Source organism: Corvus moneduloides, chromosome 3 (genome assembly GCF_009650955.1).
Source record: "Corvus moneduloides isolate bCorMon1 chromosome 3, bCorMon1.pri, whole genome shotgun sequence".
Lineage (NCBI taxonomy): Eukaryota > Metazoa > Chordata > Aves > Passeriformes > Corvidae > Corvus > Corvus moneduloides.
The window spans coordinates 18569801-18594464 of NC_045478.1; the positions used below are offsets into that span (position 1 = coordinate 18569801).

The window sequence follows — 24664 nt, forward strand, 5'->3', positions numbered from 1 at the left end:
GCCAAGCAGGTCAATGGGAGGGCATGTTTATTACTTTATACACATTTAGCCAAAAAGGTGAGAGAATCTGAATGTGATGATGTCATGCCTGGAAAAGCTGACAGGGTAGGAAAACAATAGACAGAAAGCCATGCTCCATCAGCTCCTCCTAGTCAGCTGTATCAACCTTGCTTTGCTTCTTTCCTGGGAAGATCTTGAAAAATTTAGCAAGCATTAATTAGTTATCCAGGCATATCTTCAATAAAACAGAAATCTGTACTAACTCTAGGAGAAGCAGAAACAGGAAATAGATGTGAATTTTGTACCCTTCATTTCATCAGAATTAAGTGCTTGACTAGTCAGAGGAAGTGGTGAAATTTCTTTCCAGATTCCAGTGTGTGACTGCTCATATTTAGGTTGCCTAAAGATAGAGTTTCTATCCATTTGACCTGCTATAACGCATTTCTGAGGGGAGCTGACAGATGTGACATAAGACCTGCATAAATCTCATGTCTCTTGGAGCAGCCCTTGTGATTTCAAAATGTACCAGACAGTTTAGCATAGGTGAGTAACCCAGATCCTTAAACTTATCTGTTCCTAACATGCTTTTCTATATGAGCTACAAGCAGCTGTAGACAAGGGGAATATAGTCAATATAGTCAATGGAGAGCAAAGGGGAATTCAACTCACCTTGTAGTACTGGCACACCTGAATTTATCTTTAGGCTCCAGTGACTGCAGTGATCAGATCTTTATGGAGACCTGGATGAAAACATTCTAAACTATTCTTAGGTTTCTTATAAATATTCCTATAAACATTCAGACTCTTTCCCTTGAAAAAGCTTGTAATTTCATTCTATAATGTCAGGCCTCATTTTTCACCTACTATGAATAAACTGATTATTTGGGGATATCACAAATATATCAAATATAATAAAAGATAGTGTTTGCTTTTTACAGGAAGCAACACAATGCATTACTTCTGGTTTTGGTTATGAATTTACTTCACAGTGGAACCAGCCAGTCACTGTCATTGCTGTATTAGAGGTCTTGAAGAACAGGGTAATATTTAGATTGCTGACATCTAATTTTGATAACACTCTCTTGAACTAGGCTAGGAGAACCAGTAATTCCAAATTTTTGCTGAAAAAGAAAAAGTTGAGAGCAGAAAATCCCCAAGGGCTGAACAAAAGCATAATCACAGATAGAATTTTGAGAGACTCAAAGAGCAGGTCAGAAAGTTTTAAATGAGAGACAGGAAGCTTAATGTATATTTTCACAGCAAAATAATCTCTTGTAAATGCAGGACCAGCCAAAATCAAAGTAATCTACAGCAAAGGGAGGGAGTGAATGACATGATTCAGTGGAAAGGAAAACATTTATAGGAAAGAGTCAGGGAATCATAAAAGGATGCTGTCTTTGGCCAAAACTCCTGGAGTGCTGAGAGGAAACTGCGATAAAGAAATGTCTGTAAGTGTGCTCATTGTTTTCTACAGATCTGTGCACTTCTCATGCTAAAAAAGAACAAAGATGTCTAGAAAGATACTTTTTTCTGCCTGTTGTCTTAGCCCAGTTTGGAATTAAGCAGTAAAATGGAGTATCTAGAGATCCGTTTGTGCTAGAGTGCTAGTGCTTTGTTCTCTACCTCCAAAGCCAGATGGAATGGCCCAGCTCACTTCATGCAGCTAAATCCTTCTCAGATCCAAAGCAGAGTGGTCACTGCCCCGCTCTGTTCCCAGGCAGCCTGAGGTGGCTGTGGCCAGAGCCATGGTGCTGAGCCCAACCCTGCTTCACTCAGCCCACCCACATACCTAAATGACCAGGAGAGTCCTGGGAAGGTGCTTAAGTTACCAGAAAATGCTAAACCATGGGTGCAGGTGGGTGAAGCAAAGGATGTTTTTGGTCCAGATTTACAAAATGGGTAGAAACCCCATATTTGTGAATATTTTCAGACCTTATCATATTTTCATGAATTTAATGACACTGTAGTCCTCAGTAGTTTACCTGCAGTGAGATTATCAATGCAGATTATCCAGGTCATAGGGTGACCACCAAGTTCCAAAGTGTTTCTGCTTAAAGCACAATGCTAAACAAGCAAAGGTGTACTGCCTTGAAAGCTGTACCACTCTCTGGTCCTGAAAACCAGACAGGATGAAACCTACCTGATCCAAGTTACTTCTACACAAAGCTCTTTGTTCCCAGAATAAAGTGGGCAGTGAAACACTGTGCAGTGTCATTGCTGACAACACTAAAATAAGGCAAAGTTCTGCTAGTGGGGTCGCTACAGGGGTGGCTTCTCTGAAGAGGTGCCAGAAGCTTGCAGAGCCAGCAGAGTTTACCTGGGTGGAGCTGAGCTAGTGCTAGTACATCCTGTCACACTAATGCTGACTGGAGTTCTTTCTACTGCTTTCTCAAAAAAACCCTAAAGCCCAAGCAAACCTTTATTATTTTCTGTGATGGAGATCGATTCAGGGATTGATTATGCTTGGCTTTATAGCAAATGAAGATCTAAACTAACATATGTGCCATTGCAGGCAAAATCCAAGCCAAGAGGTAGTGAAACACTTCTTGATTCCAACAGGTAGGTAAGATCATTGTGCTGCTAACTCCTTGGCATAACAGGTCAGGTCTTGCAGTAATCAGAGTTCAGTGGCCTTGAACTGTTCTCTGTAATTCTTCAATGCTTAGCCAAAGAGTAGAGTACTTAACATTTTTTTTTTTCCACACTACTATATATTATGTTTTTTTAGTTGATGTGTGAGCATCTTACCTGTCCACAAAGCCCCGGGACACTTAATTCCACCAAACCAACAGAAACCACAAGTATCAGCCTTCTTTCTATCACTGTTTATCGCTGTGCCAGATGTAGGTGAAGATTGCATGGGTAATCCTGCTGTTGCTCAATTAGATAGCTTTTTTTTTTCTGGCCTTCTGTGAGGAGAGTGTCATTTTTGGAGAGGGATTCAGGGAGTGTTCTGAAACATGCTGTGTAGAGTTACAAAGAACAGCAAGAGGGAGAAGGCAGTAGGAAAATCAGTAGAAGGAAATTAACTTTTGTAATATCACCCAATAGAATTTAGGAGTTCAAACCATCAAGTCTTTGTTATAGTGAAACAAATTATGGGTGTTTACCAACCTTGAAATAATTCAGCTGTCCCGCTTGTCTTTTATAACATGAACCCTGTGAGCAAATGAGGAATCAGAAGCAGGGATAGATTTAAACACTTTCATAAAATTTCTATCACTGCAGTGAAAATATGTAGTCCTTTTTTTTTTCAATGCTTTTGATTAATTTCCTTCTTTTTTTATTAATTGTATCAGAATAAACTGGATCTTGATACTTTTCAATTAAAAAAAATTATATTATCATTTGCTGGCCCCTTATAAGTTCCATGTGCACATGGAATAATATGTTTATAAACCAAAACAAATAGATCTTTTAAAAATAATCTGTCATCCTGTAGTATTCCTGATAGTGTTTTGATTCAAACTCAATTCATCCCGATCTCTCTCATTATTCACTGTTGAACTGTTTAATGCCAGAGTTGCAGGCCAACTGGCATGAAGAGTGCAGGGAAAGTATTATGTTCCTGCAATATAAAGTTGGATGTCTCAGTTTCATTATTCTCTTTCACACCCAAGATAAATCCTGAGCTCTGCCACAGTGGCCCACATTGATTAAAATGCAAAAAAGATACAAAAAACCAGCAAATGAAAGGTTTCTAGCAAGGTGTATTAAGAAAATAAAGCTAACATTTTTATACTTTCTAGCCTTTTGAAATCTTTGCAGTATCTCCTCTTTTCCAAAGTAAGATGATTTTTAAGGAAACAGAATTTCAGTTCCATTGAAATAAATGGTGAAATTCTAAATAAATTTGCCAGGGGCAATGCTTCTTGCTTACTACCTTTTCTATCAAACTTTCTAAATTACCTTTTTGCTAAACAAGGTGACTGCCTTCAGGAGGAACAGTTTTCTCAAGTTCCCCAGTGAAAGCAGTATTCCTTTACAGAGAGTGTATATATGCATACTTGGAAGCTTCCCACCAAAGTTAGATAAAATCTGCTCTTGATTATATAAATAAATAACATCTGCTGAAATCTTAGAACAAGCATGACAGACTGCAAACTGAAACACTTGCACATACTTCAGGATTTGCATCAGGCACATCAAGCATTACTCTATCAGTAGTTCTGAAAATAAGGGCCAAATTCAGCCAAGTGAGGATCACAACCAGAAGTGGGAATTATCAGCAGAAGCCTAGAAACTGCTGCTATGTATGTTAAGCCTGGCTTGTATTTTAAAGATGGTTTTACATGCTAGCCAGTGTAGATTTCCTTCTCCAGACTCTATCTTCTTGATTTAGAATTTCTTTCTCCAGTTCTTTAGTTCTAGGCTTTTTATTTACAGGCAACGCTTGTCTTAATATATTTGGAATGCAGCTTAGCCTCTTGTCTGATTCATCCAGTTCCCTCCTCCCCAGGTAACAGAAAGGTAAAACTTTCAGAAAAGCTTCCCCTTCTGCCCTCCATCCAACACTAATTATCAGATTTCTCCTCTTTGTTACAATAAATATATATATATGTATAATAGTCTTGCCTTTCTTGAAATATGTCATTGTTTTTAAGAGTTTTTGCATGTATATGAGATGTCTCCATTTTTTCTTCCCAGTGCATTAGAACATAGAGATGACCAGCACCAATATATTTGTCTGAATCTGTGGTGGCCAGCGAGCCTACCTTACACGGGACAAAGAGAGTCCGCTGGTGGGACAAGTCCCTAGTACCAAAAGAACCTCCTCAGGTTAGGGTGACCAGAAAGGCTTCCCCCAGGATGCATTGTTCTGTTACGTTAACGTACCCCAGTTCTGCTTCCCTGGTTGGCCCATTGCTCCTCCACCCCCTTACCACCTTATGTGTCCCATGCCCTAGAAGGTTCTCCACTCCAGGTTCCCCCCATTGGCCATTGCCCCATTGCCACTCCCACAGAGCTTCCCTATTGGTTCCCACCTTTGTACCGCCCCCATGCCCTCAGATCATTGGTCCCTGATGCTCGATCCGCTTCCGTACTTAAACCTGGACCCTCCATTTTTTCTCGTCTTTGTCCCTGGAACCATTCACGGTGTGGCTGCAGTAGACCTTTGTCCAGGGAACCCCAAACAGAGATGCTTCCTGCCTCTTTGTCACTGACCCATGTTACTGAAGCTGTCCATGCGTTAGTGCATGCACGTGTGTGTGCGTGTGTAGCTGATCCTGCAAAACAGCTTCTCCAAGGACATGCTCTTAGAAGATCGCTGCACCCTGCGCTATGGCACAGAAGCCGCAGAGAGCCTGGGATAGTGATATGGATCTATCAAGTTACAGTTACTGGTACAAGTCTTCTGTTGTCTGTAGGACATCAACACATGCTATAATTATTGTTCCATCACTGCCCTCAAGAGTGAACATCTGCTCGTACCCTACCATTACAGTTTTAATCTACTTGTAGCTCCTGTTTCCTTGAAGAACAATCCAAATGAGACAGACCCTGTCTTTTACTTTTCTCCGGTTTTTTAATAGCTTCCAGGCTTTCACCAGAGCAAAGTGAATACCTCGAGCTCCCACCAGTATTCATTTAAATGAAAAACTGAATTCCCTGTAGCTGTGCTTGTGCCTGTAAGCAGATGAGTGAGGTGGGAGTGAAACTTTCTCACAGGCACAAACACAGTAACAGCAAATTGAATTTGTTGTTTAAGTGGGGGGGTGTCACAGTTCTCAGAGAGCAGCCTCAGCCTCTCTTCAAACTGCGTTGAGTGGGGAGCCACAGGATTTGCATCAATACTAAGTGTCCTCCCACTAGTGCAAACACATCCTACTCTTTTGCAGCCTTTCCCAGTTGTGATGGAGGGCCCCTCTTTGCCCATTCCACCTCGAGTCACCTCTGTGGTTTACACACTTTGAAAAATGTATTGTCTGTACCTTTTGGGCAGGGTAAATTTTACCTGTTGAAAGCAACAAAGGCAGGAGCAAAATTAAAGCATTTCCACAGCATATCTCAATTCAGTGGTTAAGAGTATTCACAGGCACATGAAATTATGCTTTTGCATTGGTTTATGGTTGGACTCAATGATCATAAAGATCTTTTCCAACATAAATGATTCTGTGATTCTATTGTCAATAATCTTCTGTGGTGACAACACATAACCAAACACGCACACTCATCTTGGCAGAGCTAAGGAGTCTGCCCTTCCAGAACTTATCCCCACCCTATGAACACAGCAAATACTGCACTCATGACACACAAACCCCAAAGTCTTCAATAGAATGAGTTGCAACTTCAAGAAATGTAAAACTGACTGGAGTCAGAGCCAAAATGCTAAATGTGAAAACTGTATTGCCATCAAACCCTTAAATTTGACAAAAGTATTCATGTGAAGAAACCATAACTTGGATGAAAACACTCTAGCATACTGTGGTGTATGAAATCCACATCCCAGTCCCCCTTTCTGCTTTCTTTTCTGACTGTCCAGGATTTAAACTTAGACCAACCAGTGGTGTCAAATGGCATTTTCTCTTTCATTATTGTTCACCAGCCTCTTCTCTACCACTTTGAAAGATGGTTTTGGAAGCAGTCTTCATAAGAACTAAGTCTCCTATGCAACTTTCTGCATTTTACCTTAAAATTGTTCACTCATAATTAACCTCATAACCAGCAATGAAATGAAGCACTAGTGACAATTTCAATACCATACATTAATCTTTTTAATTACTTGAAAGCTGCCCGTGCTCGGAAGGACTTCTCAATGTGACACTGCATTTTGTCATCCTCTTTGGAAATACTGTTTATCTCTTGCTTTACAGTAAACTCTTCAACATATACTCAACAGTGAAAGAAATAATTCCTTTTAATGTTTTGTAATAAAAAATATAATTTTTTTGTTGCTGATGATAAAGACTGAATCAAAGGTACTTGCAATTTTAAATCATCAGGAATAACTAGGATATTGATTTAATTTCTGCTGTGTTTAGACCTCAATTATATACAGACACACTTTCAGGAATGTCCTCACCAACTTAACTTAAAATGACCTGAAAACCTTGTTTTTGAACAAAATTAAAAAGCTGATTTTAACCTGTTTTTAGGAAAAAAAAACATATGAGATTACACATCTTCAAGTCAATCTCTTAGCTTGTCCCCTGCTTCAGACCTTTTAGCCAATTTCAACAAACTGTGATAGGAAAGGAAAAAGTTCAAGGGTATTAAATTCCTACTTAGTTCTTAAAAGTAGATACCATACAGAGGAAGGAGAGACAGACAAATTAGAATGATCACTGAAGAAAAATCAATGAGGTACAAGATGAGCAACCACATGGGGAAGAGTCAGGCAGCAAAATGCCTGAAGTTCTGCTGCTTGCGGAACAATCTGTTTTTCAGAAGAACCCCAAAATGCATTTTAGAGGATTTTGACACAATAGTTTTTATCATGCTCTTGATACACCTAGCAGTGAATGGAGGCGCTGAGAAATTAGGAGGATGGTTGAGTGGCACAAGACTGGTGCTGGGGGCAATCTCAGAAAGGTATCTGCCTCAACCTTCCTCTGCTCTCCTTCAGAGAAAATGATGACACTACAAGGCTGTGCCTGCCTTGCATGAGTCATGTCCACCCTTCCCACGTGGCCCCATCAAATGTACATCAAAACTTGTCTGGAATGGGGGTCCTCATGCCATTCCTTTGCTACCTGCAAATGGTTGTTAACCGGACAAGTACTTGTCAAAACAAGTTTCAATATTCAGCCCTGGTCACACTGGCTTAACACAGCTGTGATACATGCACAGTCCAGGACGTTACTTTAGGTGACATCCAAGTGGGCAGAGGTGTGTGGTGCAACCTGGCACAACATGACACCATCATCAATTCCTAGCAAGAGCCTGAACATTTTTGAAGCAGCCTGTAGAAATTAACATACTTCTGAAAGGAAATATTTGCATATCCTAAAGAACATTCATGGAACACAAATAGTAAGAATACAGGTTGGTGACTGCAAAATTTACAAGTTTTTAAATTACAGAGCAAATTTGCTGCTTAAATAAAAAAGATTGCATTTCAAGTAGCTCCTGTGTGACCTCTGTATTTGCCCTCTCATTACACCCTTGCTGCATCGGTTTTCAAACTAAGGTTGAGTTTGCCTTTCCTTAAAAAACCCCAAACCTAAAGCAAAGAATAATTTGCAGCATATATAGCTAGCTAGACTAGTCTTAGTGAATACAAAAGAGATAAAGGGTATAAAGGATTTTTTGGTAACAGGAAAGTTGATGGATTCCCCTTCCTCCCCCAAGATTAGGGATCAAGAAAGTTCAGAGCAGGGCAAAAGTATCTCAGTAATTTCTTGCAGAATTTTCATATTTCTTAATCCTCAGATCTCTCTTGCTCTCAGAGAGAAACATATGCTTATCATCCTAAACCAAGTAAGTCACAAATACCCACATATGACAAAAGTTCTGCTCTCATTAATGCTAAAATAGGAAGATGCTGCTGGAAACTCTTATGTTTATGGCTTTATACCAGTTTCATACTAGTTTAACCTGAACATTAATTGTCCAGTGGAGCAGAAATAATGTAAATGATTCAGGAAATTTTTTGGAAAGATAGTGATTGCATGCACTTTTAATATAGTAAAAGTTTTCACTTCAAACTAGAAGGGAAAATATATTAAAAACCTCAAATATCTGCATCCTCTGGAAAGGCTCTGGTTTTATCTGGATTAAAATATGGTATTTTGATGGGCTAGTTTCTTGGTGTATTTGTAATTGGTTGGTTATTTTATTCATTGCCTAAAAAGAAATGACTTTCAAATATCAGAACAAGGTGTTTATCAGTCTTTAAAAAAAAAAAAAAAAGGAGCACAGCTAAAGCCTTTTCAACAATCTGGAGATAATTTTTTTACATAAACAAATTGGATTGCTCTTTGAAGCCACATAAATTATAAACTGCTGAAGATTTGTATGCTGAAGTTTCTCTTGCAATCAGGGAGCTCTCCTACTGAGTCCTATGTTAAACGGGTCCTTTATAGTCTGGATACCCATTATGACTATCTTTAAAAAATATATTGCAAGAGCAAAAAGATATATATCTCAAAACATTATGTGTTGGAGGTGAACAGCAAAGATTTGCTAAATTCTTCCAACTAAGGCCATTTGAACCTCACTTACACTGTCAGTTGTCCATGAATACTCTGAGAACTGCTTTGCAGCCTTGATGTTCGCTCTCAAAAATTCACTCAGCTTTCAAATTATTTCCATTAAACTTGTGTGGTATTGGGGAAAATTTCCTGCTAGTGCAAGCACCATGGTACACTGCTCTTTTGTGACTCAAGGGTTATAACTTCATTCTCCTAGGAAGTACAAAGGACAGAACTAAAGAGAAGTATGACAAAGACTTTAAATGAGAGACAAATACAGTAGTCAATGGCCAAATATTAAGATGGGAATAATTCTAGCACTGAGAACCTGAGTTGTACAGACATACATAAACATACAAACACATGCAAACACACACACACACACATTTCATTGCAGATAGAAAACCTTTGCAGGAGGCCTTTCTGGATTCTCTGCAATGTAGGGGTTTCAAGCATTTTTATGGTAGGACTATGATGGAGTATATGTGTGTGAAAAATTTTCCTAGGCAAGCCATTTAAAAAGTTTGATTTTTTCCTGGATTTTCTACATGTATCTCTTCATTCACTTTAATTGCTCCAGAAACCACTCAAATTGGCTAGACTGTACAAGCAATACGTAAACAAGTGTTCCCTCACCTTAAAACCTATCATAAAGTGTTTGTCCTGAAAGATGAATGTTCTCACTACTCAGAGGTCACCATGCATGCCAATAAGATTTTAAAATTAGCAAACACAAACTGCAAAAATTCTCAGGCTCATGAAAAGTGCTAAAACATTCTCACAGATCACTGAATTATCCTGCACTTCAATTGAAATCTAAACCCTACTTCCTCCTTTCCCTGCCCCTTCCTCTATGTGCCATGATAGACCCTGCTCTTTTATCTCCAGAGCTTTTCCGTTTTTTATGTGCGTCCAACACTGCAAAGGAGTAACTTCCCTTCCCTCACACAGTCCCTTTTACAATGCCAAGGCTTGGTTTACACTGAATAAGGATGAGGAGCATGATTAACCCTGTGCTTGCTATAAGGCTTTAGCTGACTTTCACCTATTACCTGACTGAGTAAGAGTATCCTCTTAGCTCCATCAGAAAACTGGAGTGAAAGCTTGGAACATGTCTACATGTTTGCCTTTATTTTTTCAGTGTGTTCATCAAGTAGAGGTATGATTTGAGAGCTTCTCTTGCAAACCAAGGAACTTTAGAGTTGTAAAAGTCATGACAGATAGAAGGAGACCTGAAAATAATGACAGCTGGTTGCCTTTATGGCTTACAGAACCTTTAGTGAAGGAAAATTATCACACATATCGAGAGCACAAATGCATCTGTGAAATAGAGCTGTTTTGAGGGAAAAGCACAGCTAGGGTATTTTGTGAGTTTTTCTGGCCCAGTTAATAAGTTAGTTAGGGACACTGGGATCCCAGGGTTTCAAAGACGGGAGGGAAGATTTGTTTACTCTGTACCAGAGTGGTCTGTCTTCCCTTATTCCTTAAAAAATTGGTGATCTGTCCTGGAAGTCAGCCTGTTTGACTTCTCTGTCTGATAACCAAGTGTTTGATAATCAGCTCTAAGCCAAAGGATGAGTGTCTCAACCACTGGAGCTGGGCTCACGAGCTGGTGAGCTCTAACCCTAACAAGACAATGGCATGTAGGTAACACACCAATTTATGTGTGACTCGGAACACTTCTTAGTACAAATGGTCAGTGGCTTAGAAAAATGGCACACCTCTGTCTGAAAACAGAGGAGTATGATTCCACATTGAAATGAACTAAGTGTTCATTTCAAAATGCGCTATAAACCTTTGAAAACAGAAATATTTGCCCTCAGTAAGAGTCATAGTGAGGAGCTTTTTGTTGCAGTTATGTCAATGGTTTTGGTTCTCTGCTAGACACACCCTTAAAATGTATAATTAACCAGAAATGCCAAGAATGCTCCTCACTTTAGGAGAGGATTTTTGTGTTGTGTAGAGGAATCCACCCTGGAACCAGCTGGGAAAATAAGCACCCAAACTGTGATCTCAAAGAGAAACCACAGAACTGAAAAAACCCAACAAAACATGCAAAGAAAGAATAAGTCAATTAAGAATCCGTATTTATTTCAAAGTTCTTTAAGTTTTCCCCTACCATTTCCTTATTTTCTAATCTCTCATTATACAGATGTGCAAGACAAGGAGAATTACAAAGCTGTGTGAAAACTGTTGGAGAAAAATCTGACCCATGCTAATAAACTGCTGTAAGTGTTGCACCACACTGAATGACAGAATGACAAATAAGAATCTCTCCTTGCATCCACAAGTTATTAAGAAAAGTCTTCCATCAAATAATACAAATAGTTTGACACTACTATGTTTGTAATTTAGAAAATAAGTATTTTAAAGGGGTCCCTAGCACAGGAAGGACATCAACCTGTTGGAGTGAGTCTGTCATGGTAATTAGAGAGATGGAGGAAAAGCTGAGAGATTTTGGATTGTTCAGCCTGGAAAAAGAGAAGGCTTTGAGGTGATCTAATTGCAGCCTTCCAGTACCTGATGGAAGCCTGCAAAAAAGACAGAGAGAAAATATTTACAAGGGCACGTAGTGACAGGACAAGGGGGAATGGCTTCAAACAGCAGCCATTAAACCTACTTCAAACAGTAGGTTTAGATTAGATATTACGAAGAAATTCTTTACAGTCAGAGCGGTGAGGCACTGCAACAGGTTGCCCAGAGAAGTGTGGACAGTCCATCCCTGGGAATGTTAAAAGCCAGGTTGGATGGGGCTCTGAGCAACCTGGTCTGGTGAAAGGTGTCCTTGCCCATGGCAGGGGAGTTGGAACTGGATGATCTTTAAGGTCCCTTTCAACCTATGATTCTAGTAATAATAGAATCATAGATGCCTTTTATTAGGGTATAATCCTGTGACAATACTATCACAGCTTTAGTAACAGGAAACAATGTTGTAATATAAGCTGCTGCATGAAGAGGTTTTAACTGCTAGCCATTGCAGGTTCATAATACCTACAGGAGAATGTGATGACAATCAACAAGCCAGTTCTATTAACTACGAATGCAATGAAGCGGTTGATAGTGTCCCTCACTGTATCCTTCAGGATAAAATATCCTGCACACAGCTGGATAAACACATCATGTGATGGGTGAGCAGCTGGCTCATGGGTTGGGTACAAAGGGTTATAGTGAATGGGGTGACATCAGACTGATGACCTGTCACTAATGGTCATCATGCAATGAGGTTCTGCATCCTCAGTCCTGTGCTCTTCAATAGCTTCATAAATGACTTGGATGCAGGACTGGAAGGGTACCAAAACTGGAAGCCATGCTTCCTCTCTTTTATCATATAGTGCTTTAGAGTTTGCTCTTTCTGTCACCAAACATAATGCATGATGAACAGATGTGATTTTAAAGAAATCTGACAAATTTTTATTCTCTTTATGTTACATAAATTATTTTTCTCCTGTAATTGAGACAGCCCAAGCTCTTCACTTGAGATCTTTAAACTGTTGGCTTGAGGAATTTCTGGACCAAATTTGATTTTCTTGTTTAGGTATTCCACTGGTTGGGGTGGAGGAGAAGATCACTGCATCTTCTTTCTTTGTCTGGAAGCTACTTTTCCATTAAATCCAAACATAATCCATTTTGTATGTTTGCTAGATTTGAACTACAGTTGAAAGGAAAACATTGTGTGCCCTTCTTGCCCTATGTATCTGCTTTTTGGGCTTCCAGAATCGGTCCAGTGTCTAGAGTGAGGAAGAATAATAACTTTTACTCTTCCCATCTTTCTCCTGTAATACTTAACACTGACCAACTGACCAGTGACACAAAGAAAGCTTTGGAGCATTTGTCTACAATACTGTGTCCTTGCCAAGAAACCTCTCTGAGTTAAACCACCCAGTCAAAACACTTTTGGCAGCTTGCATGTAACTGCAGCAATCAAGGAACTTTGTAAGTTTCTGTAATGCCAGTCCTGGAGGTGATAAAGCTCTATTAACTAAAACTTTTTTTTTTGTGATACACAGCATCTCACTGTTGATCTTTTAACAGCAACACTTTTCTTGCTTGAGCAAGCAGCTGCACTGTCTGGGTGACAATCTCAGCATATAAAATACTCTATCTTGAGTATATTTGGAAAAAAAGAATAGTCTTTGCTGAATCAGAGTATTTAAGTTTGATCCTTGTAAATCTAGATGAACTTCAATTTTATTTTACTCCTGTGTTGGGTTGACCCTGAGTTGATGGACAGTCTTTAAGACCAATTACGCTTCTCACAATTTACATATTTAAACCACACAGAAAGGCGGGACTTCCCCTTTTGGTCGGAGCTCGCCTGCTGGAAGGTGGGGGGGCTCCGAGCCTCCCGGCCCCGCTGGGCCGGGCCGGGGCCACTGCCCCTTTCCCCTTTCTCAGCACCACGGCACGGACCCTGGGTCGCTGGGGGGGACTGTCCCAGAGCCGCAGGCAGCTCAAACCAGCCATGGACTGCTCACAGCTAAACTCATCCAGCGCAGCTTCTGGGGACAGGCGGGTCCCTCTCCTCTCCATGCGGAGCCGGCGGAGCCAGCTGGAGCCGGCAGAGCCTCCTGTCTGCAGCCAGCACACTTCGTGCTGAACTGAAGAGGACACCGTGCAGCCAGCAGCACAGAGGGAGCGAGGCTTTCCCCGCCGTCAAGCCCGAACAAGAACACCCTTCAACATGGCGGTTTCAGAGTCAGAGAGAAAGAGAAGTGAGTCACGTGGGACAGAGCTGGAAATGGCGACGGGAGAGAAGAGGGCGGTGCCGCGATTCTGGCGCGCAGCTTAAAAGAAACCTTCTTGCATGCCGTGGTAAGAAACCGTAATACCACAAACTGTTTGTCTCTTTAATCCAATGAAAGAACATGGGGGGATGGAGTATCCTCGTGTGCCTGTGAAGATTGTGAAGAATGCCTATGCCAGGCTATATAGAAGTAGTGAGAGGCTGTTAGAGACTTGTGGCGAAGAAAAGCCTCTGTGTGCAGGCCAAAATAACTTATCCTTAAAAAGATGAATAACCCCATGTGATGGCCCATGTTTTGTAGTATGAAAGAACTGTGAAATTCTTCATGAGAGAGATGTTCTACACACAGCAGACTGTTTGTTTCCGGGCGGGTGTGCTGTTGGTGGCAGTTTGGGAACCACGTGCAACTGAAGGAAAACCTTTTCTTCCTTAAGCATAAGAGAAAGACTTTTCAAGAACTGCAACACTGACTAACATCCCATGTTCTGTTATCCCTTGTGTGAGCTGGATAAAAGGAAAGAAGTGCTGGAAAGGGGGGGGGGGGGGGGATTTACTTTAATTTTGTTTTGTTGTTTTCTCTTTACTTTTAATTCTGTTAGTAATAAAGCTCTTTCATTGTACTGCAACTGTTTAAGGTTTGTGCCTGCTTTGCTTTTCTCCTAATTCTTATCTCACAGAAGGAAAATAAGTAAATAATGGATATTTTGAATCAAAACCACTACATTTAATTGGTGTTTCCGCCCGGTTTCGAACTCAACCCGCTACATCAATGGTGGAGAATGCGGGCAATTAATGAGCGCTGTGAGATGAAGATTAATTAGGAGAAAATAATAAGCAGAGCAAGTAGAAAGTTATAACATTAAGTAGAATAATAGAAGAAATTTGCTTTGTAGTAGTGGTAAAAATTCTAGGGGTGGAGGTTTATGGAATTTGTTTTCTTTTAGCTCTGGTTTTGCTATTTTAAGTAACTTTTGGATATGTAAATTTTAAGAAGCGAGGGGTGGAATGTGTTGGGTTGACCCTGAGTTGATGGACAGTCTTTAAGACCAATTACGCTTCTCACAATTTACATATTTAAACCACACAGAAAGGCGGGACTTCCCCTTTTGGTCGGAGCTCGCCTGCTGGAAGGTGGGGGGGCTCCGAGCCTCCCGGCCCCGCTGGGCCGGGCCGGGGCCACTGCCCCTTTCCCCTTTCTCAGCACCACGGCACGGACCCTGGGTCGCTGGGGGGGACTGTCCCAGAGCCGCAGGCAGCTCAAACCAGCCATGGACTGCTCACAGCTAAACTCATCCAGCGCAGCTTCTGGGGACAGGCGGGTCCCTCTCCTCTCCATGCGGAGCCGGCGGAGCCAGCTGGAGCCGGCAGAGCCTCCTGTCTGCAGCCAGCACACTTCGTGCTGAACTGAAGAGGACACCGTGCAGCCAGCAGCACAGAGGGAGCGAGGCTTTCCCCGCCGTCAAGCCCGAACAAGAACACCCTTCAACATGGCGGTTTCAGAGTCAGAGAGAAAGAGAAGTGAGTCACGTGGGACAGAGCTGGAAATGGCGACGGGAGAGAAGAGGGCGGTGCCGCGATTCTGGCGCGCAGCTTAAAAGAAACCTTCTTGCATGCCGTGGTAAGAAACCGTAATACCACAAACTGTTTGTCTCTTTAATCCAATGAAAGAACATGGGGGGATGGAGTATCCTCGTGTGCCTGTGAAGATTGTGAAGAATGCCTATGCCAGGCTATATAGAAGTAGTGAGAGGCTGTTAGAGACTTGTGGCGAAGAAAAGCCTCTGTGTGCAGGCCAAAATAACTTATCCTTAAAAAGATGAATAACCCCATGTGATGGCCCATGTTTTGTAGTATGAAAGAACTGTGAAATTCTTCATGAGAGAGATGTTCTACACACAGCAGACTGTTTGTTTCCGGGCGGGTGTGCTGTTGGTGGCAGTTTGGGAACCACGTGCAACTGAAGGAAAACCTTTTCTTCCTTAAGCATAAGAGAAAGACTTTTCAAGAACTGCAACACTGACTAACATCCCATGTTCTGTTATCCCTTGTGTGAGCTGGATAAAAGGAAAGAAGTGCTGGAAAGGGGGGGGGGGGGGGGATTTACTTTAATTTTGTTTTGTTGTTTTCTCTTTACTTTTAATTCTGTTAGTAATAAAGCTCTTTCATTGTACTGCAACTGTTTAAGGTTTGTGCCTGCTTTGCTTTTCTCCTAATTCTTATCTCACAGAAGGAAAATAAGTAAATAATGGATATTTTGAATCAAAACCACTACAACTCCCAGTTCCAAAAATACATGGGTAAATCTGCAGTAACTTTGGGTCAATGATCTATCCTGGTTATTTAAAACTGTACAAATGAGACATCAAGAACAATGACATTGTGCAAGACTATCAATAGAATAGTTTAATTAGAACCTGTACCTTTTTGTTTCATTTTCTTCAATGTTTATTTCATAAAATTTTATAGGCTGGCTTCTTGGATGGCATAAATCTGCATTGATTTCTGTCTGGCATTAGTTATAACAGATCCTGCTGTGTGTTCACAGTACTCTCCTTCTCTCCAATGGAACTGTCGTGTCAAGCACGTGGAGTATCCATTTTCTTGAAGCAGAATATGATTTATGGCTAAAACTTAGAGATAACAGATTTGAGGGTAACATATACTATGCAACAGAATGTGTGTATTTATGGGGCTGAATCCTGTCATTCTTTTGATCTAAACAGTGCTTCACTGCTGCTTTAGACTCTGAGTAGTGGTTTATATTATGCAGAGGAGAGTGGGATAGAAATCCCCAAATTAACTCCAGTACAGTGCTCAGCACAGATGTGTGGTGGATAATGAAGGTAACAATTCTGCAGAGGGCTGCACACCATGCTCCATACCAGGGCGTGCTGTCACCCAGAGATGTTCTATTTATGAATCCTTAAACTTTCCACAAGTGGCCAAACCTGTCACAAGATTATTTTATCATGTACATCAGGTCCAAAAACTCTTGTTTTCTCTAATTTGACTTCTTCCTCCTAAAGTCCTCTAAGATCATCAAGTCTGACCATTAATCCAGCACTGACAAGTCCATCACTAAACCATGCCCCTAAGTGCCACATCTCCACGACTTTTAAATACCCCCATGGATGCTGACTCAATCTCTTCCCTGAGCAGCCTGTTCCAGTGCTTGACAACCTTTTCAGTGAAGAAATTTTTCCTAATATCCAATCTAAACCTCCCCTGGCACAACATGAGGCCATTTCTTCTTGTCTTATGGTTTGTTACTTGGGAGGGCACTGACTCCCACCTCTCTACAGCCTCCTTTCAGGTAGCTGTAGAGAGTGATGTCTCTCCTGCGCCTCCTTCTCTCCAGGCTAAGCAACCCTAGCTCCCTCAGCCAATCCTCACCAGATCTGTGCTGCAGACCCTTCACCACCTTCACTGCCCTTCTTTGAATGTGCTCCAGCGCCTCAATAATGCAAGTTGCTATGTACTTTCAACATGGTAAGTGCAACAAAACCCAGCTCAAAGAGTATGATATTCAGAATTTGGATTTTGTTGCCTGGCCTAGATCTGAATCTGCCACCACTGTGTTCAGTGAAAACAAAGACTGAAGAGACCGTCCGCAGCCTCACAGAGCTCTGGCTCCTTGCAAATGAGGCATTACCCTATGTAATAGGTTTCTCTGGGGACCATATGACATTCATAATTTAGAGCAGCCTTGAGGCTTTTCTAACTTGCACCAGGCCTCGATCAGTCATAGCTGGGATAATCTGGAAACAGCCGAAGTTGTTTTATTAACAGATCCACAGCAAAGGAGCCATCTAAAAGATGTTGCAGCCCTTTAGTTTCCATAGTGCAGACACCAAAGCTCTTGGGCTGCTGCCCAGTGCTATATATGGGAAAAATGGGTAAACTGTTCTTCACAGACAAAATGTCTTTTAGTATAAATCACCTGTTACTGTGCTTCTAAATTATTCATTTTTTTAAATTAATGAAAATATGCAAATTAAGAAATTGCTGTTAAAAAGGTATAAATATATTTTATTGCCTAAAGTAATTAGAATAAGTAATTACTTAAACATTATGGTTTAAAGTTGAATAATAGCTTTGATATCAAGATGAATAAGGAGAAAATGCTTAATATGCGCGATATAAACTACTTATCCTAGAGATAGTCCTTTTTGTACTATTTACATAAGATGTATATACGCTTCACAAAACCTTAACCTTTATACCAGTAATTTTTAAGGACATCTTTTGCTTTGTTCATTTACCTTTTGGCTTGATTTTGTAAGAAATACAGCTCACTAGACTTAATTCAAGCAAGTAATTATACGGACACCCAATGTGTATCTTTACAACTGTATATGGGCTCCTTCCATGGCTGCATTTACCATTTGTTTCCAGGCCTTGCTGCACCATAGCCACTCAGTACAGGTGGTTCTCTTCTACTCAGAACAATTTATTTTTCTTATTCCTTCCAGAAAGCAACAAAAACCTTCAGACGTTGTTAGGACGTTTTCCTGCAGACAGCCATGTACCTCACACTGTGTTTGTGTGTCCTCAATAGGCACAGATGAAGGGCTTAATCTTATCCTCAGCAAGGTGTGGTGGCTGCTCTGGTACTCTGATTACTGTCTCTTCTTTCTTCTTTCCTGCTTCATCTACTTCCTAAGAAACTAATGCCACTATATAAACACAGACTGCCACCCTTTCATCCTCTCTACTGGTTTAAATGCTTTTATCATCTCTGGCACTGCCTATCACTGATAACACCATCTGTAAGGGCTATGTTTTTCAAGCTCATAGACTTTGTCTAAGTGCTCCCACAATGGTGAGGATAGAAATTCCCTGCTGTCAGGTCTGTCTAGTGAGCAGATGAGAGACTTCTCCTGAAAATCAAGGGAAGCAGAAATACAAGGTAGACAGCACTGAGTGGGCAATATGGATCATTTAGGGACATGCTTTAGTGACTTAGGGACATGATTTAGTGGTGGACTTGGCAGTGCTAGACTAACAGTTGGACTCGAATTTGGAGATATTTTTCAACCTCAATGATTCTATGATTTCTAGATCAAGTATGGAAAAAAAGATTTTAGTAATAACAAAATCAAAAAAGATTCTGTCATTAGTTACACCGTTCAGTAATAGCTGCTTTACTGACAGTTCTGTATTTTTCATAAGCCTCAAGTAAGTGTTCTGTCAAATTTACAACTTTTATATTGTGAGAGTACAATCCCTAGGAGTAAAACATGCTATACAAAAGTCAAAAAGGAGTATCACTTCTGCTGCTTGACTAGTCACCTATTTTTGTTTTAGAATATGGCCCATGAATGCACTGTTAAGTATCAGAAGAGGGCTGGGTCATAAAAGAGTTGAAGAGCAACAGAAAACAGGAAGGCTTTTTCCAGGATTTTTCAGCTGTTACTGTGCCTGTGTTATCCTGCAAGAGGAAGGGTAGAATGATGGAAGCATAAAGGTTTTCCTTGATTCTCAGCAGATGGCTCGTGAAATATAATCCTATAGGGAGTACAGGGGCCCCTGAAGATCCTGCATAAAGAAAAATGCATGACTGATATGTTGAGCTTACTTTATAGGAAGAAATTTTTGTGAAAATAGAACTTTAATTATGCGGTTAGAATTTTACATTTAAATACCCAGACTTACATCCTTTCACTGCATAGATTACCAGTCCATAGGTTTTGGACATCCTCAGGACTATTGCCAGTGGTCAGGGAGGAAGGACTAACAGGCTGTCTAGCCAAACTGCCCTGAAGTACTGTAAGGTACTCAGAGCCTGAGAATTAAGGCACCTAATCAGCTCAGTCTGAGTAAATTAAATGATCCCTTCAAGTCTGAGTATCAGAGACATTGCAGCAGAATTATCATGCTCCATCACTGGCTTTGAGCAGACAGTCAGATCTCAGCAATTCATTGCAAACTATGTATGTTTGTCTGCTGGCTCTCTATTAGAAAGACCCATCATCACTTCTCACGTAATTATTCTCTTGAGATTATTTCCGCCGTGCTTGGTGCGAAAGACATTCATAAGTTTGCACCTGTTGATTTGTGGCAACAGTTTGATTTTCTCAAGTAATTCAGTGAAGTTCTGCCAGCACTAGGATGTCAGAACAAGTGAAAAACCTGAATAGACACATTTGTCAATCACATTAGGTGTCCAAGATGAAATGAGTGAATAAATGAAAGCCATTTATCTAGTGAGCAGCTGCCCTCATTACTAAAGATCCTGTTAAGATTAAAGCTGTGCTGCCAGCTTCTTTTTTTTCAGTTAAGGAAAATAAAAGTAAATTTAATACTAACAACAATTACTTTAAAATAAGATAGCTGAAAATACTTTCTAAGAACCAGATTCTTAAAAATAATATTTTGCTTCACCTGAACCACAATGTTAACCTTGAATGTGAGAAACTGGTATTTAAGTTTTAAAAATAAAATCAGAATGAAATGGAAAGAAAATTAAATGAAGTCAATTAATAATAGCAATAAAGATATTTCCCATTGAAAAATCAAAATGCCATTATTTTATTACTATTTTGAAAAATTATTTTCTGTTTATACTAAAGCAATTTAAAAAACCATCAAATCTTTCTGAAACAGCTTAATACTGCCAAAACTAGAGGACTCACTGAAAAAGATGCCAGTTCAGAGTCCCACTGAGTTTATATCAGCCCTCAAAGCATCTGAGCAAGAAACATAATTTCTGTGAATGTGCTTAGTTACAAATGGAAGCAACTGCTGAGCATGAAGATTAAAGGTAAAATATTAATATTCTCTAGCAGTGTAAATATTTCTCATTTCCACAAGGAGTCAAGTGACAGTGAAATTTAAGAGGGTAGAACCAGACAGGCCAACCTAACCAGGTGAAATTTTCAAGGATAGCTATAAGCCAACAACAGCCATACTCACGTAGCTTCTGAGGAAACCTAAATGATGGATGATACTGCCTTTCAATGCTGGCTTACCATGAACCATACAGAAAGCTGACCTTGCTCTGTAGAAAGGAGAGAAGAAAGGAAGAAATATATTCATCATCAGTTAAATGTAACAATGAGCAGAGAAAATTCTTATGAAATTTTTAATGTTAAAATTAATAAGGGCCAGATTTTTAGCAGGAATAAATAATCAAATTACAGATTCTATTTTAAAATACAAACATTTGTTATAATACAAGCCTAGAAGAGTATTTTGTGTTGCAACAAACAGTGACTGTGCCATGATAAGAGATGATATACATATACTTACTTAGCAACCTAAAATACTTTAATCCAATTGCATCCACACTCTCCTTTGAATAGACTTTTCCTGCACCTTTTTCACACATAAGACACATTCACTCACTTGTTTACATTTCAAAGGTGGCTTAAATGTTAACGTGGCACCAGAAAAGACCATTTTTTGCTTATGAAAATGTCGAGACTGTTCATAATTAAGGACTGGGTTCCTTCACAAAACGCAGCCATAATCTTTTCTGTCTGCAAGGCCTGGGTCAGGCTGTGGTGTGAGGCCAGCACTCTTGCCATGCAGTGACAGCCTGGGAACTTTTAAGTCCCCTCATTTACCTGATAAATTTACCTGTCTGCACTAGTCACCATGCTTCTGTTTTAATTTTTCACTGTGAGAAATCTTCATCATCTCTTAGGGCCACCTTTAAACTTGAACTTCCCCATGCTGCTTTGAGAGGATGAGAAGCCCATTTAAATGAAGTGCAATTGCTAATGAAGCTGCTCAGAAGTGCCTTGCTGTGGTACCAACTCAGCCTGCTTTCTGCCTGTGTATGTGTGGTTCTCTTTCATCTTAATATTTATATTGAAATTTTGTTAAAGCAGAGGTCTTTTCTTTCGTGTTCTCTTTTTTTACTTTTTCATTGATTTAATAAATTGTTTTTTCAGTGTCACGGTACCACGGTAGCCATGGAAACCTTTGTGGCATTAATGGTTTTGACTAAGAAGCAGAGAAAACGTAATTTTCCTTAACCTTCCTTTGAATTTTGGGTTTGCTGAAACCTGAAGCTCAGAGCTTCAAGCTGAAAAAGAAACTCGTAGTGTGTGTGGTATAAAAACTACTGAAATTCTCTGAGGTCCAGCATAATTTTCCAACATTTTAGGTGTGATTTACCTTTTAATATATGTAGTTTAGAAAAATGGTTGTGTGGGAAGACCCAATATTAAAATATTAATTAGATTGTGTGCCGAGTAAAACACTAACTGAAGATTGTTTCATCTAGCTGTGTCTATATCTGGATGACTTCTGGAAATTATGTGGATATTGAAATATAAATACCAGGATTTCTATGTTTCTAAATGAAGTGAAGATACTATTTACCATAAATAAAGCAGATTAGAAAGGTATAGATGATATCTAGTTAATTTTTACCTTGCTTTGCTAAGTTTCTATAGAATATTAAAATTAGAACCTGAGTATAATTTAGGTTCAAAGGGATCTATGTAAATCCAAGCTCCTGCTCAGAACAGGCCAACTTCAAAGTTAAATGAAGAGTGTTGCCTCACCAAGTTTAAACAATCTTAAAGGACCGAGCCTGTACTGCTTCTGTGATTATTCTGACCCTTTTTTGTATGTATGCAGATGGAATTTCTTTCATTTCAATGTGACCAAAGACTACATCTTTGTTGTTGTGCTCCTCAGCTGAATGTCCATATCCAGCTATTTTGCTAATTGCTGTGGCTAAAATTACTTCTTCATCACTGAGGAAACGGGAACTTGTCAGCAGTCCTAGCAATAGCTGTAAGAGGCACCAAACAGGGCTGTATCCCAGCATCAAAGTCAACAGTTTTTGCTAGCTGCAGATTTTGTGGCTTTCACTCTTTTCATAATCCCTGACTCTCTGTCTAGATCTGGAAAGACTCTGAAAAACTTTCTGCTGGATTAGCTCTTTGAAAAACATCTGAATAGGTCCATAGCTAATTTAAATAGAAAAGGTACCGAACATAAGTTTAAATTTTCTAGGGAAAAAACTCCAGCAAAATAAGAAAATCCATATCCATCAGAAATAGAGACAGACGATTTTGCTTTCCATTTTCAAAGATGCAAATTTTTCAGTGTTAAACTGCTATATTACTTTTTAACAGAAGATGGCAAAGAATGTACTATATCCATTAGGCCTTGGCTGCTTTTGGCTGCAGAAGCAAAATCATGTTCAAGTCAACCAACATTGAGAGCAAGCTACAAACACAAGACATTCTAGCCCAAGTGTACCACAGAAGCTGCTTTTTCAGACAAATGTTTTGGCTGCCTGCCTCCTCCAGTGTTTTGAACTGCTTTTCCATTTTGCTCTTGTTCACATTTATAGCTCAGTGTTTTAAAATAAAATCTGGCATAATTGTCCTCTTTCTGTTGCCCTGGTGCTTTTATGTCTCCTTCTCAAGAGATCTTTCTTACTCTTTGAACGTTCAGAATCCAGGAAACCAGTGAAATTTTGTTTCATACAGCCAGCTGCAAACATGCTGGATATTGATCATGTGCTCAAGCGCTTTCCTGAGTTGCAGGCAATGATCTCCCCTATAAATAGCCTTGTTTTCTTGAATGTGACGCCTGGCACCCTGCTCACCTGAGCATTGAGAGACAAAGGGTATTGCCTGACCTTCATTCCTTGATGCTTCAGCGTGCCATGGCTCAGCCTGCCATACAGAGTTAATGCTGATACCAACAGCATCAGAGTTGCTTCTTGCCTGAAGTAAAGGGCGAGCAGGGAAGGATTTATGTCTTGCACAGGATGCAGGGTGCACAGCTCAGCGTAACACAGAAATACCTCAGCTAGCTCTCAACAAGTGCACTAAGGGCCATTTGCCTCAGCAGGAGCTCCAAGAAAATTCATTTGTCCCCTGTTTAAGGGTTAAAGCACAATGAAAGCCAAGCTTCATTTAAAAGCCTGACTTAGATTTCACAGAGAACCTTAAGAGTGTTTAGAATACAAAAATAAAAGTTTTTCTTTAGTTAGGTGTTCCTTTAGTAAGGTTAGAAGCCAGTGGGTTTTAATTTCTTTTTATCCATTGTTTTTAGCCATCTTTTGAGGGCAGCTCATCTTTCACCTACATGACATGAATTTACTCCTTTGTTCAAAGACATTCTGTAAACCAAGGAATTGTTTTATTTTGAGTATTCAAATCCAACATTTTTTGTTCTGAGTTGAAAGTACTAGTACTGAGCTGCAACTTGAACAAGTGCCATGAATGGTTACCACAGCCCTCAATCACTGGCTGTGCTGTGCGATCAATGTTCCGTAGAAATATGGCCATGACTATACTAATAAGCAACAGAGCCTGTGCAAGGACAGAAGCATCCACCCTGTTAGCTTAGCTCCTGGCAGACTTTTGGATGTAAACCAATTAACACCACCACAAACAGTCCCAGACCATGATTTGGGGGGGTGATGCACTCTAAGGATTGCTCGCAATCAGCAGTATGGATGTAGTTCCCTTGTTTTGAGAATTAAGAGGGTTTAACTGCCTAAATGTGGGTTGTGCCATATCATTTGTCCTCAGGGACAGAGAATAGTCTCTGGCCCATTTTATTTACTAGTATAGACAAAGCTTTTAGGAAAACACCAAACTTGGCAATAGTTTTTTTATTTGCATTGTGGTTCCAATAAATCTCTTCTTCTCTCAAGGGCATTGTTATTTTTTACTGCAAAGCCATTAAGCTGAACAGTACTTTAATAATGATTATCAAAACCAGGATCACAAAGGGAATAAAAAGAAGCCGAACACTGGATTTTTTATAAATTTCCTCTATGACACGCTTAAGATAATAAAAGTTAGTA

At 40.0% G+C, this 24664-nt stretch overlaps 1 long non-coding RNA gene across 1 annotated transcript in view; it reads right to left on the bottom strand.

The window, feature by feature from the left end:
* The window catches only part of LOC116442108, a 145288-nt gene that overhangs the window by 42575 nt on the left and 78049 nt on the right, over positions 1 to 24664 (bottom strand). The window contains exon 3 of the long non-coding RNA XR_004239399.1: positions 20794 to 20878. This is a non-coding gene — a long non-coding RNA (uncharacterized LOC116442108). The remainder of the gene's footprint in view (positions 1 to 20793; positions 20879 to 24664) is intronic.